Raw genomic sequence first — 12,544 nt, 5'->3', positions numbered from 1 at the left:
TGAACTACACACGTTTGAACCACACGGGTCGACTTATAGTGGATTTTTTTTCCAGTAAATACTACAGGACTACTACACGATCCATGGATGCAGAACCACTGCATGGAGGGTTGGCGCCCTAACCCCCAAGTTGTTCAAGGGTCAGCTGTATTTGATAAGAATAGGTTATTTGTGGCTGTGTGTGTTTTTGAGTTCCTGGGGCTTCTGGGGTATGTATTCTGGGGGATGTGAGAGTTTAGTTTGTGTGTTTGGAAACCAGTAGACGGTGTAGGTTATGTGTGTGTGCAGGAATCCTGGAGTATATGTATTTTAGGGCTGTGGGACAGCATATGGGTCTTTTTTGGGTTGCACATGAGACAGTTGTGTACTTGGTGAGCCTGTGTGTTTAGGTACTCAGTGTGTACATCTGGATGGCATATTGGTTGCACGTGTTTGTTTTCAGGCCCATGTTGTGTGTGTATATATAGTTGTGAGAGTGGAATGTGAATATTCAGGGTGAGTAAGGTTTTGTCTGTAAAAATTTAGGTAGTAAGAGGTAGTCTGTTTGTGAATTTATTCAGGGTGAGGGTAGAAATGTACGTGTGTGTTCAGGAGATATATATATATATATATATATATGTATATGTACAAACACATATGTGTATGTGGTATCCTTTTGGTTATATATCTGTGATGGGAGTTGAGGGTTCTACTTGGGGTGTAAGTGGATTGTGTGCACAAATTCATAGGAAAAGGTATGGGATGTGCTACAACTGGTTCATACTATCCTGGGATAGTCAATGGTGCATATCTCTTCCCAGCTCTGTGTTCAGTGATGTCAGGTGGGTAGCTTGAAATTGGTCATGCTTGGAATATTTATACCACGTAGATAGCATAGGTGAAGTCTTTCCCACCTTTCTCGGAGAGTTTTTTAGCGCTTACCAGCAGACCACTGATGTGCGTGTTTGGATGTATGTATGTATGAAGCAAGAATATTTGGGCATCGGTGGGTACGTATGGGACACCCATGTGAATTGTGAGTGGGGCATCTGGGGCTATGGGCCCCTGTATATGTGCATTGACCCTGGTAATCATGAATCATTGCATTGCTCCTATCAGGTTGGTCTGTTCTTTAGGGCCAAAGAATCCCCATAAATGTTGTTGATTCCCAGTAGAAATCATGCAGATGGATACAGGGGTGTCTGTACCTTAGGCAGGTGGACACTCCTTCAACATTTGTGTGGTCCTAGCATCTGGGTCCCTAGAAGGGGGGTCCTGGTGGACAGATGGCCATGCAGAGCAGAACCTTCACAGGTGTGTTGTTGGCGTGACAGGCAGCAGTCAGAAAGTCACGGGGCTTCCTGGATAGGAGGTCAGATGACCAAGGGCTCTCCCAGGAAAATACCCTGAGAATCAGTTGGACAGCTACAGGCGTTACTGGCTCTTCTGGGGCACAGCTGACGTGCAAGGACACCCTCCACATGGGGTCCAGAGCCACGTGTCCCTGAGCCCAACTGCCCCAGGGTGGTGGGAACTGTTGCATATCAGGCTGGTCAACTGTATCACTAGGTCTCAACCAACCTGTCTCCATGGAAACCTAAGTCCTCAGGGATAGGCAGGACCTCTAGGGATCAGTGAGCTGACTAGGACAGGGGTGGGGAGGCTTTGTCCCTGAGGGAGAGTTGGGGACTGAGACCTGGAGAGCCTGGGGAGTCCCACTCTGAGGAGATATGGCTCTGATGTTCCCAAACCCTTTAGCCATGTTCTCTGTTCTTTTCTGAAGGCTCATGATGCTTCTAGCAGTGGGAAGCTTATCTCAGTTTCATGTTTCTCTGATAGGATGAACTGACCCTTTTATTCACTATTCTACATCGAGCTGCAAACCCATCAGATGGAAACACGTGATCATTGTGGCCACCAGCTGACCCCACAGCCACCTTGTGCCTCCTTTGGACCCACCCAGGAATTTCTGAGCCTTCTTTATGGTGAGTCTTGTGGCCTTTTCTCCCTCATTGGGAATCCTCCTGCCAATAAAACATGCTGTGAATGTTAACAAAAGGAAACCTCAACTAGAATTGGAGTCTGGAAGGCCCGTAGAGGGAGCTCTCATGCCGTGTCACTCATCATCCATGACCCCAACAGGAAGAGGTCATTCAATGACCCCAAACAGGAAGTGCAACCACTTACTACCCCAGCTGGAGGAGGGAAGACTTCCTTCCTGGCCAGCAACAAGAAATAGAAAATAGAAATAGCTAATAGAAAATTCCGCAGTTTAGCCAATGAGAAGCCATTGTCACCTGAAGTTTCACTTTCCTCCAGTGAACTTTCATTTTTTCCCTTGATGATGACTTTCTTTCCTTGTCCCACCCTCTTTACTTTAAAATCCTTCTGGGACTTTCCTGGTGGTCCAGGGGCTAAGACTCTGCTCTTCCAATGCACGGGGCATGGGTTCAATCCCTGGTCTGGGAACTAAGATTTCCACATGCCATGTGGCGTGGCCAAAAAACAAAAAGCCTTCCATGTTGTGTAACCCGTTGGAGTATCTCCCTTTCTATCAGATGAGATGCTGCCTGATTCATGAATCGTTTAATAAAGCCAATTTATTCAAACTTCAAAGTAAATCTTCACATTTACTCAGTTAAATTTTGTTTTTTAATACATTGTTGGCATTCAGAGGTGGCCACTAACAGTTTAATATGTATCCCTCCAGAAATGTTCTGTATAAAAATAGGTATGTGCACTTTTCTAAAATCCACTCTCATGATTCCTCTTGCTAACAGGATGATTTTATGATTAAGTGCTTATCTTTTTAAAAAGAAAAAGATAAATATATTGGTGGCAGTGATGGGATCTGAAGCAAATTTCTGATAACATTTGGGACAAGGAGAAACAGGTGTGGTGCCCACAACTCCTTTGAGTTCACTGTCTTTCTTGCCATTCCTGAAGGTTGTTGGTAAGCTCCTCTTGGTTTGAGCTCCATTCTCTTTGATTGAGTTTGTGCTCGCCATCAAATTGGCTTTCCTTTACAGGGCAGGTCAGTTTGTCTGGTAGAGGATTCTCCCTGAGGCCAAACCCCTAGCCTTTCAGATGGAAATTCCCAGGGCACAGTAACATCTCTTGGTTATTGCCAGTATATTTTTGAGTGGGAAACCCTAGCCCCTAATTTTGTTCCCTGGATTCCACATTTGGCACTGCTGGCAGTGTAGTCTGCACTTGCCCATCTGTTTGGAATCAGCCCTCAGTTTCCATGCTTGGAACTGTTGGTGGCGGCTATAGTTCTCCATTTTGTTTGGCATCAGTTTGCAGTCCCCATTCCTTGGGATTTGCTGGTTGGATCTTTTTCCTCAGTCCAGGGATCCCTGGGAATTGGTGGTGGTGCATACCAGGCCTTCTTTTGGCCAGGACATAGTGACATCTCTTTGTTACTGCTGATATATTAAGGCGCAGTTCTTTTGTGTGTTCTTTTGGGTTGACAAAGGCTAGCTAAGGAAATGAGATCCTTTATCACCAAAGAGTTGAGAATGCCAGCTTCTGGCACACCTGCTTATTTTATATTTGAGAACTATGGTCCTGGAGGCAGTAGATATTTAGAAAGATGGCAAAGTTATACTAATATTGATCTAGAATTAAATGGTCATTGTGGGGAATGTTCCAGTTAGACAAGATTGTTCATTTGAGGAAAACTCTGGAGAGCAAGGGTTCCCAAATTGGACAGGGAGAATGAGATGCCTGCTTTAATTGGTATGTAAAAGTTTACAGAAGGTTTCAAGATTCCAACATAGCTTCGTTTAGAGCTATGTTGGAACAGAAAGCTAATGAAAAATTAAAGAGACAAAAGGTACCTGAAACAAAAGACCATAGGACGGATGTGACTGCAGATTGAACTCCTACTGTCCCCCCCTTTCCTTTTTCACCTGAGTACTCTTGTTTTACTCATTTTCTGTCTGAAATACTTTTATATTCCCAAGAGAATATTTAACGATTGCCATGTAAAGTAAAACTACCTGAGGTTGCAGGTGAGCCCCCTCAGGTGTCCTTTACCCCTTGGTCAAAGACTGAACTGAGAGCTATAGTCAAAGAATTCTCTAAACCTAGGGAGGAACTCCCAACATTTTTTGAAGAATTTAGAGTCACTGTCACGGCCTATGTCCCCAAACTGCTAGATCTTTATCCGCTTGTACACATGTTGGTAGGACTGGGGGAAGCCCCAGAATGGACGCGGGAAGCAAAATGACATAATCCCTAGGATGATATTCAAGATCCTCAACCTAAAAAGGCTTGCAGAATAACAACTAACCTTTTATAAGCTATTCCTAAAATCTTCCCTGCTCACACTTGGTCTATTATTAATTGGCCTAATAATGATTGGCCTGTTATTCACTCATACAAACAAAAGAGGGGTGAATCTGTGGAAGACTTTAGAGCCAGTTTGTAGGCTCTCTTTTTACAGCATTTGGGGTTGCAAGCAATGAAAAGGCCACTCAGCCTACTTTAATTGCCCTCTTTGTAAATGGATTATCTTCTGAGATTAGTGGATTGATAAAAGGGCAGAAAATAGGCTGGGAGGCTGTAGGCCTGACTGAACTCCTGACTGTAGCTGAGCGTTTTGAAAGGACCTTGGAGCAAGATCACAAACAGAAATCCACCAAGCTCATAGCCTTACAGTTACAACAGCTCTAAGGCAAGAGACACAAAATAACACCTAGGCCTCCCCCATTACAACCTCCTAGGGGTTCATGATCAATTCGATGACCCAAAGTTGATGTTTCATTTGTAATCAGTGAGGACACTAGAAAAAAAGGTGTCCTCAAAGGTCCTATGCAAACTCTTCACAAATGCTCTCATATCTGTCTCAAAGGGAGGGCCCCCCACCATGACCCTCTCCCCTAGTTGGCAGAACTCCAGAGGTTCTCTGGTAAACTATTACCAGCAATTACCTTAAACAGCCCAGAGGAAAATAGAATGAAAATTGATGAAAAACTGCCAAATTTTAGTTGATACTGGAGCTATGCTTTCTACTGTAAACCCCACTCTCATATTTTACTTTGAAATCTGCATTAAACCCTAACCCTAACTGTAAACATAATTACCTAACCCTTTAACACCCTAGCCCTAGCCCTAACCAGAGCTGTGCTTTCTACTCTAAATCCCACCCTCAAAGAACAACAGGTCCCTCTGAGTCAAGAGGATGTTTCCATAGTGGGAGTACCTAAGAAAGTTCAGAGAGAATTTTTATCTCAACCAAGATTCCTTTTTGCTATGCAATATAGCCCCAGTTAATCTATTCGGTAGAGATCTCTTTTCTAACTTAAAAGGGCCAGTACATTTTGCCTCCAGTGGAGATCTCACCTTAAAATTTCCTGATCAACTTGAACCTGATTATTTATGTTCCTTACAATCTGTCCTGGACATAAAAGAGGAAGTTCAGCACAAGTTCTCTAATTTGATGGAGATGCCTGCAAATTTGGGGGCTACTTCTGACAGTGTTAACATCAGAAGAATAAAAAAAATGCAAACCTATAAAGATTCAGATAGATGTAGCTAAACCTCTCCCTAGGTTTCCTCAACAACTATTAAAGCCTGCGGTCATACAAGGTCTCACACCTATTGTAGAAGACTTAATTTCCCGGGAGGTAGTCATTCCTGTACTCGTCCCTGCAGCATGCCAATCTTGCCTGGTTGGAAACCTGGCAGGATGGCGATTTGTCCAGGACTTGGGAGCTGTTAATAAAAATAGTTATTCCCTGTTTTCCTGTTGTTCCAAACCTAGCCACCCTTCTGTCACAAGTTTCAACTGACTTGGAATGGTGTACTGTTGGAGACCTTTGTTCACCTTTCTTCAGCTTCCCGGAGACCCAACAGCCAATATCTATATGCCTTTACTTGGAACAATCAACAATATACCTGCACTTTTATGCCTCAAGGGTTCACTGGGACCCCTTCTTTTTTCTCCCAAGTACCTCACCAAGATTTAAGTACCCTCTAGTTCCCTGAGAAATCCACCTTTTTACCATATGGAGATAACCTCCTGCTGTACTCAGCTACTGTAAAGATTCCATTAGGCATGCATAAAAGATTCCATTTATTTGCTGCAACAGTTAGCTGAGAAAGATCACAAAGGAAAAATTACAGTTATCTCTAGACACTGTTCATTACCTAGGACATAATCTAAGCACTGAAGGAATTCAGCTATCTGCAGAGAGAATTAGGCTGATACAGGAACTTCCTAGACTCACAACTAAGTGCTAGCATTGTGGATTTCTAGGTTTAGCTGGTTATTGCAAGCTCTGGGTTCCAAATTTTTCTCTGTTACCTCTTCCACTCTATGAACTTATTAAAGATTTCGTCCCTGAATCCTTTGCTTGGGAAGATAAACATAAGCAGGCTTTTACAAGGCTAAAACAAGTACTGCAAGAGCTGCCTGCCTTAGGGTTACCCAAATGATCAGGTTCAGGTTGATTCGGAAACTTTAAGGTGAGATCTCCACTGGAGGCAAAATATATTAGCCCTTTTAAGTTAGCAAAGAGATCTCTACCTAATAGATTAACTTTAGGTTATTCAAAACCTTTTACTTGATTTGTGCATGAATGGCATAATCAGGCCCCGCGGAACTATGTGAGCATGGTAGTAAACATAGGCCTTTTGCCTATTATAGCATGCAACTTGAGTCAGTTGCTTATGCCTATCTCAGTTGTCTTAAGGTTATAGCCACAAGTGCAAATTTAGTGGAAGCCTTGGCAGATTTGACTCTAGAAAATGAAGTTTATTTGCAAACTCCATACATTGTCCACAGTCTTCTTAACTCTGAATTGGCAACGTTTCACTGCAAGTGTCACTAGATTCACTTCCTGTGAAATCCTGCTTTCACCACCTAATCTTTATCTTAAACTTTACAACGTTCTCCATCCTGCTGCACTACTACCTCTGTCTCACAAAGGTGAGGACCATGACTGCAAGGTAACAGTGTCCCATGGGAATTCCCTGGTAGGCCATTGCTTAGGACTCCGAGCTTCCACTGCAGGGAGTGCGGGTTCGATCTCTGGTCGAGGAACTAAGATCCCACAAGCCACGTGGCGCAGCCCAAAACAAAAACAAACACAAAACACAAAAACAAAACAAACAAAACAATGTCCCATTTTGTGACACCGTGTCCTGCGTAAAGATGTTACCAAGTCCAAGCTTGCTGTGCTTGCCGCACGACAGGCCAATAAATGGGAGATGAGGTGTTGAGGCAAGGAATATGACTTTATTCGGATGGTGACAGGGAATACCTGGAAGGGAGTTTTCCTCTTCCCTGACTCATATGCTGCCACTTCCCGTTTAGGGTGTCCCAGTCAGCCTCGGTGGGGTCAAGGGATGATTTGCAACAGCAGCAAGAATTGCAGCAACATAGGAGGCACTTACCTCAGCGGCATTTGCCCGCTCGGGGTGCCATGATGCCCCTGGTAGAGCTGCCTCTGTCACGGGTTAGGGCTGTGTGGGGAACTCATGGATGTATGTTTGGGGTATAGGACGGTTTGGGGTAATAGTAAAGCTGTGTAGAGACTGTGTATGTGTGATCTGGGGAGAGATGAGGGGCCTGAGTGCCTTTATGAGTGTACGGTTGGTGTAGCATGGTGCGGCTGGGTGGTGGGGCTGGTTCTGGGTGTTTTGAGGCTCAGTGTGCAGGCATTTGAGAAGAGGTAGGAGTATGCATTTTAATGCTTTGTGTGTTGGATCTGTGTGTATTCAGAGTATAGGGGTGTATACATATGCTTATCCTGTAGGGTAAGAGTTTAGGGAGTGTATTTTTGGTGTGGAGGAATTTGCAGAGACTGGGGATGTCAGTGTAAATTGGGGTTGTTAGCTGTGTGTGTATAATCAGGGGATGTGACAGAGGCTGTTTATGGTATCTCAAGAGGGAGATGGGTGTATGTTTGTATTGGGGGTGTGAGTTCATCATGTGTTCTGGGGGGAGTATTTAGGAGAAAGTTGGAAACATTGTGTCTCTCTGATGGTATTTTGTGTTTGTCTCAGCTTCTGAGGCATTGTACATACGTGGATGTTCACAGCTGTGGGGGGACTGTATGTGTTATATTTGGATTTGGGGGGTTGTGTCTTATATTAAGAAGTATGTGAGTTTGGTTTGAATGTATTTGGCTATTGTTGAAGGGTTTGTGTGTTTGCATTGGGGGGTTATATGGGGTTGGGTGGATTTTTGTGGGATGTGAGGATTTCGGTGTTTGATTATCGGGGGCCGTTGGGGGTGTGTTTTTGTATTCAAGACTGTGGCTGTGATTTTATTAGGGTTTGTAGTGCATGTATACTGGAGCAGGAGGGTTCTGGGCACACAGGCATCTGCTTATAGGTAGGGAGTTTGTGTGTTTGAGGATGTTTGGAGCTCTGTGGGGCTGTGTGATGGTGGCACAGGCGACTGTGGGCAGGTGGAGTGTGTGTTGGGCTGGAAGGGAAACTCGAGGGCATGTTGGTGACTGTGAGGCGCCCATGTGAACTCCCACGTGGACTGACCTTTGTTCCTTCTGACCTTCTATGGCTTGTACCCATCCTGATCTTCTGTGGCAGCTACTCCCCTGGAATGGTCAGCAATACTCTGCTCATTCTTAGCCAGATGAGTCAGGAAATGTCACTTCCTCTGGCAGCTGGATGTGTCTCTTGCAAGTGAGTGGTCCTGGAGTTCAGGGTGCAGGACTGGTGGACAGATGCAGAGTGAGGCTGATTCCCCCGTGAGCCCTCTCCTCAGTAAGGTGGCCAGGAGGTCAGGGCTGTATCTCCAGAGGGTCAGACATGGCCAGTCCTCTCTAGAATGTGCTGGAGGGGCCAACTCATTGAACGGACCCTGCCAGGAGATAAACAGACCCCGAGGACAATTCCTAAGGGAGAAGTCTCTACCTACCCATCTTCCACTTTCTCCTTTGGATGGCCTCTACCACAAGATAAAAGCTAAGCCCCTTCACACGGCCCTTCTTGGCCTGGTCTTACTGACCGGCCAGTCTCTCCCCACATCCTGGCTCACTCTGGGCCCTCTGGTGATACCAGCATGAGGCCCCCCTGCATGTCAGTTCTCACCTCCTTGCCTTGGCCCTTGCTGCCCTTGCTGTTTGTCCTGCTCTTCCTCCCCCAAGGCCGTGAGTCACCTTCTCCAGGTGGGAAGGATCCACTGAAAATGCAACTTTGGGTAATTACTGCATCACCTGAGTCTCTAGCACGTGCCAGGCACTATGACGCTTGCCAAATCCATAAAAACCCCACAAAGCGGATGTGCTATTAGTTGCACTTTGCAGGTGATGAAGCTGAGGTTCAGAGGTGAGCAACTATGACCAAGTACCCTGTATGTACCAGAATATCAATCAGACTGCTCAACATATCCAATAAAGCCAAACATTAGTTTGGTCAGGACGCCTAGATGTCAGGCTATAAAGGCGCAAAATATGTCCCAGCAAGAGAAGGAGCAGTGCCAAGTACCCCAGCAAAGAAGCAGAGTTCATATCCTGCTTTCTTAATCAAAATAGCTGCAGATCAACCCACAGTTTCCTACTCTGTTAATAGGAGGAAAATACCAATGTGCGTTGTCCTATAAAACTACCTTAAGACAGTATGTATGATCCCGAGTGCTTTGGTAATGACCCCAAATCATCATCATGAAGTTGGGATACTTCTTAAAACACTGCAAGTCTTACACACTGGCATGTAGAATCTATAAAGTCAGTTCTTTGGGTAATGATGGTAGATAGAAGTGGCCCAGAAGGACAGAAGACAGAAAATAGAGCAGAAACTATTTGTCCAGAGGTGACAATGGGTCATAGCCAAGGTTCAAGCATTACTAGGGAGGTGGTGAAAATAGTAATGGGCATAGAGTGTAATAAGTCAAGGATATCTCATGTAGTTTCCAATGAAAGTTTGTGAAAGACATATAACTAAAAAGATAATAGTCTGGGAGGTGAAATAGTACAAAACATTTGATATAAGTTTTACAAGGATAAAAGAAGATAGAAATGAACATTAAAGAAGTCGATCAAATAGAAAAACTGTAAGATGGTAATAACCTCACAATATGATGAGGCAACTTAGATTTATTTTGTTTAAATAAATTGGTAGACTATATTTAGAGTAGTTTTAAGTTTAAAGAGAATTTGAGCAGAGTATAGAGTTCCCATACACCCCCTCACATCTATTCCCCAAACCAAAGTTTCCCCTATTAGTAACGTCTTGCATTAGTGTGGGAAATTTTTTACAATTGATGAGCCAAAGTTCATACATTACTCTTAACTAATATCCATAGTTTACATTACAGTTTACTCTGTTGCATATCCTATGGGTTTTGACGAATGTATGACAAGCGTTGACCATTACAGTATCATACAGAATAGTTTCAGTGCCCTACCTTTTCCAGGATGTCATATAGCTGAAATCATACAGTATGTATCCATTTCAGTTTGGCCTCTTTCATTTAGCAATATGTGTTTAGGGTTCCTCCATGTCTCTTCCATTTAGTACTCTTATAACTCAAGCTGCCATAACATAATACTATAGGCTTGGTGACTTTAACAACTCACAGTTCTAGAGGCTTGGAAGTCTAAGATCATGGTGCTGGCCAATTCAGTGCCTGGTGAGGGCTCTCTTCCTGGCTTGCAGACAACTGTCTTTTCACTGTGTCCTCACATGGTGGAGAGAGACAGAAAAAACTCTCTGGTTTCCTCTTACAGGGGCACTAATAGAGCCTAATCCTCATGACATCATTTAATCTAATTATCTGCCAAAGGCCTCATCTCCAAATACCATCACTTTGTTAGAGCTTGAATATATGAATTTTGGGGGGACAGAATTCAGTTGATAGCCTCATTCTTCTAACAGTATAAAATATGACGAATAAAGAAAGCTCATCATTAAATTATCTCTTTTCTAGAGTTTCTGTCCCCATGTAGTTATCAACTCCTGGGTAAGATAGCCTGGGAAAGCAAAATTTTAAAAAACACATGAACAAGTTTTTTTGAATCTCAAAATGATTTGAAGGCAAGAAACAGTGTTTGAGAGAAAATTGGGGAACCTTACTTGCATAAGAAAAGGTGATATTCCTGTTCAGAGTTGAATGCCATTTTGGAGCCAGTCAAGCCAGGCTGAGGAAGCACATTCTAAGCAGAAGCAATAAAAATTGTGTGCAAAGAGCCAGGCTTGTTCTAGAAATTAAACAAGCCCCACTGTGAATGTGGAAGAGTGAATGAAGGGATGAGAAGCAGGATAGGTGAATGGAAACTAGGTTACAGAGGCCTATGAGTACAGCTGGGCATATGCATGTAAGAACACTACTCATGGCAGGGAAAGAACCACCTGGATGTATCAGAAGGAACAAGTTCTTAACACTCACAAAGGGAAAAAAAAAAAGAAAGCCTGGTCTTCCCAGCTAGAATGGAAAACTGTTTAATACATGAGTATTCAGAATAGTTTTCAATCCTGAAATGTGGGGAAAAACTTAACATGGTCTAAACATTACTTGGGTTCCACCTAAGAAGCTTAAAAGCAAGACTCAGAAGGATAAAATTATTTTTAAGTAATTTAACTGCATCCCAGAACAAAGTTCAAGAATATGTACAGAAATACTAAAATATTTAGCACCAGAAAAAGAAAATCTACAGTGACTGTCATCCAATAAAAAAATTACCAGGTATATCAAGAAGCAGGAATATAGAACCACAATGAAGGGGAAAAAACCTAATTAAAACTGACCCAGAAATAGAAAAATTAAAGCATTAGTAGACAACAAAACTAAAGTAGATATTATAATTATATTTCATATTTTCAAGAAGCTACAGGAGGGATTGGACATGTAAAGGAAGGTATTTTTTAAAAAGCAAATCAAAGTTTTAGAGATTAAAACTAAAATAGCTGAGATTAAAAGTACATTGGATAGGATTAACAGTAGATTAGACATTGCAGAAAAGAATTAGTTAACTGAACAAAAAGCAATATACATTATTCAAAATAAACACACAAAGAAAAGAAAAAAAACTTTAAAAAGATATGAATATCAAGAGAATGGGAAGTTAAGTCATACATGGGGAGAAAAAATTTGTAAAAGACAAATCAGATAAAGGATTGGTATGAAAATATACAAAGAACACTTACTGCTTACCACTAAAAAAAGAGGACAACCTGATTAAAAGTGGACAAAAAATCTAAACTGACACCTCAGTAAAGAAGATATAAAATATCAAATAGGCATATGACAAGATGCTCAACACCTTATGTGTTTGGAGAACTGCAAATTAAAACAGCAATGAGAAACCACTATGCAGCTATGAAGAGGACAAAAATTCAGAACACTGACAACACCAAATGCTGGTGAGGCTGCAGAGCAGTAGGAACTCTCATGATTGCTGTAGGGAATGCAAAATGGTACAGACTCTTTGGAAGACAGTTTGGCAGTTTAATAAAAGAGTAAATATACATTTACCATAAAATGCAGCAATCAAGCTCTTTGGTATATACCCCAAAGAGCTGAAAATTTACGTCCATACAAAAGCCTGCACATGAATGATTGTGGCAGCTTTATTCATAATTGCCAAAAATT

The 12,544-nt window shown here is 42.7% G+C and overlaps 1 long non-coding RNA gene across 2 annotated transcripts in view; it reads left to right on the top strand.

Annotated features, from left to right (window-relative positions):
• The window catches only part of LOC309653895, a 183,202-nt gene that overhangs the window by 135,143 nt on the left and 35,515 nt on the right, over nt 1-12,544 (top strand). The window contains exon 1 of one of the 2 annotated variants that reach the window (XR_014259599.1): nt 1,912-1,964. The exons of the other annotated variant lie outside the window; for it this stretch is intronic. This is a non-coding gene — a long non-coding RNA (uncharacterized lncRNA). Of the gene's footprint in view, nt 1-1,911; nt 1,965-12,544 lie in introns of those variants that run through there. 2 annotated transcript variants of the gene reach the window in all.

The sequence above is a fragment of the Balaenoptera physalus genome (assembly GCF_965194825.1).
Source record: "Balaenoptera physalus genome assembly, contig: HAP1_SCAFFOLD_1423, whole genome shotgun sequence".
NCBI classification, from domain to species: domain Eukaryota; kingdom Metazoa; phylum Chordata; class Mammalia; order Artiodactyla; family Balaenopteridae; genus Balaenoptera; species Balaenoptera physalus.
This window is presented reverse-complemented; position numbering and strand designations above follow the sequence as displayed.